Source organism: Bos grunniens, chromosome 3 (genome assembly GCF_055505025.1).
Source record: "Bos grunniens cultivar Pamir isolate PY7600 chromosome 3, Bosgru_T2T1.0, whole genome shotgun sequence".
NCBI classification, from domain to species: domain Eukaryota; kingdom Metazoa; phylum Chordata; class Mammalia; order Artiodactyla; family Bovidae; genus Bos; species Bos grunniens.
Window position 1 is genome coordinate 111,661,671 of NC_141167.1, and position 2,372 is coordinate 111,664,042.

Below are 2,372 nucleotides of genomic sequence, written 5' to 3' on the forward strand. Positions count from 1 at the left end.
GTTAATTGCTCTCAGATCCCTACTTCTATCATCAATCTTTTCCTCAAAGAATCCTCTGGATTCTTCTACTTATGGGTCTTGCTGATATAATACATTTTACTTTTTCAAAAACTAATAAACATTTATCCTCTTATATTTGGGACATACCCTCTACATCTTGGGCTTCCCTGGTAGCTCAGATGGTAAGGAATCTGCCTGCAAATTCAGGAGACCCGAGTTCAATCCCTGGGTTGGGAAGATCCCCTGGAGAAGGAAATGGCTAGCCACTCCAGTATTTTGCCTGGAGAATCCCCCAGACAGAGGAGCATGGCAGGCTACAGTCCATGGGGTCACAAAGAGTCAGACACAACTGAGCACCTAAGCACAAACACTCTTTATATTAACTTCTGTCTTTCTTGATGACCTCACCATTATTCCAGTCAACCAAGGTCAGTATTTTGGAGTCACTTGTACCTCATCATTGCATTCAGTGAAATTCTTTCTTAAATAATATCTATTGTCTCTTCCTTTCAACGATTCTTAAGGCTAAAAAATGTGCTGAGTTTGACATTACAGTAACTCATGTCATTGTTCCTGGTGATACAGTTCAAAGCACCCTGAAATGTATGCTTGGAATTCTCAGTGGATGCTGGATCCTAAAATTTGAATGGGTGAAAGCATTCTACAAAGCAAAGAATGTGAACAGGAAGAAAAGAATGAAATTCCTGAAGGACCACAGAAAAGCAGGATCAACAGAGAACAGCTGTTGCCAAAGCTGTTTGATGGATGTTACTTCTATTTGAGGGGACCCTTCAAACACCATTCAAAGGACAACCTTATTAAGCTTGTCACTGCTGGTGGGGGCCAGATCCTCATTAGAAAGCCCAAGCCAGACAGTGATGTGACTCAAACCATCAATACAGTCGCGTACCATTCCAAACCTGATTCTGATCAGCGCTTCTGCACACAGTGTATCATCTATAAGGACTTGTCTAATCATCGCCCAGAGAGGGTTCGGCAGGGCAAAGTCTGAATGGCTCCTTCCAGCTGGTTTATAGATTGTGTGAAGTCCTTTGAGTTGCTCCCTCTTGACAAATGAACTCGCACAGTGTGATAACCTAGGGACTGTACTGTTTTCATCAGTCACGTTTTTACAAATAGGTAGACTCATTCATCGGAGAAGGCGATGGCACCCCACTCCAGTACTCTTGCCTGGAAAATCCCATGGACGGAGGAGCCTTGTAGGCTGCAGTCCATGGGGTCATGAAGAGTCGGACACGAGTGAGCGACTTCCCTTTCCCTTCCCTATTGTCTCTCCCAATGTCTGGATTCACAATGACCCTCATAAGACTAGGGTACCAAATCCTCTAGTCAGGAAATAAAACCTGTTCCCATTCTAAAACATATATGGAAATGCAAAGAACTACAAAAGCCAAAGCAATTTCCCAAAAAAATTTAAAAACTTACACTATTGCAATTGAAGACTACAGTAACGAGGCAGCATAGTACTGGTATAAGGATAGATATACAGCTCAGTGGAACAAAACATAGATCAAAAATGATCCACATATATATGGTCAATTAATTTTTACAAAGTTTTTAAATATCTTAATAATAGTATTATCAATAAATGTTGCTGTTACAAACAATTGGATAGCTAGACAGAAAAAATAAACCTCAAATCTTACCTCATGCCATATACAAAAAAATCAAAGTAAATCAAAGACATAAAAGTTAAAACAAAAATTCTAGATGAAAATATGTGAGAAAATCATGACCTTGGAATGAGAAAATTTCCTAGACACAAAATAAAAAAGCATAAACTATAAAAGGACAAAATCACAAACTGAACTTCATCAAAATAAAGCTTCTATGCTTCAATAGACATTGTTAGAAAAATGAAAAGGAAAGCCACAGACTGGGAAAAAATATCCACAATATACACGTCTAAACTTGTATTCAAATGTATAAAGAATTCTTAGAGCTCAATACTAAGAGACATGTTTTTAAATTGGAAAAATATTTAAATAGACATTTTACATAAGAAGATATACAAATGGTGAGTAAGTACATGAAAGAATGCTCAACATCATAGCCTTATTAGCCACCAGAGAAATGTAAAATAACACCATGAGGTACTACTCCATGCCCACTCAAATGGCTAAAATTAACAACTTGACAACCCCTAATGTTGTCAGGGAAGCAAAACAATTGGAACTCTAAAATATTGATGGCAGTCTTATAAAACAGTACAACCACTTTGTAAAACAGTTTAGCATATTTTTAGAAAAATAAATACATACTTACTCCATGATTCAATATTTTTCCTAAGTATTTACACAAGAGAAATTAAAACTGATGTCCATATAGAGAAGCGAACATGAATATCCTAG

The 2,372-nt window shown here is 37.5% G+C and overlaps 1 pseudogene; it reads left to right on the forward strand.

The window, feature by feature from the left end:
• Positions 1 to 509: 509 nt before the first annotated feature.
• Positions 510 to 1,078, forward strand: LOC147376823 (BRCA1-associated RING domain protein 1 pseudogene; annotated as a pseudogene).
• The last annotated feature ends 1,294 nt before the right edge of the window (positions 1,079 to 2,372 follow it).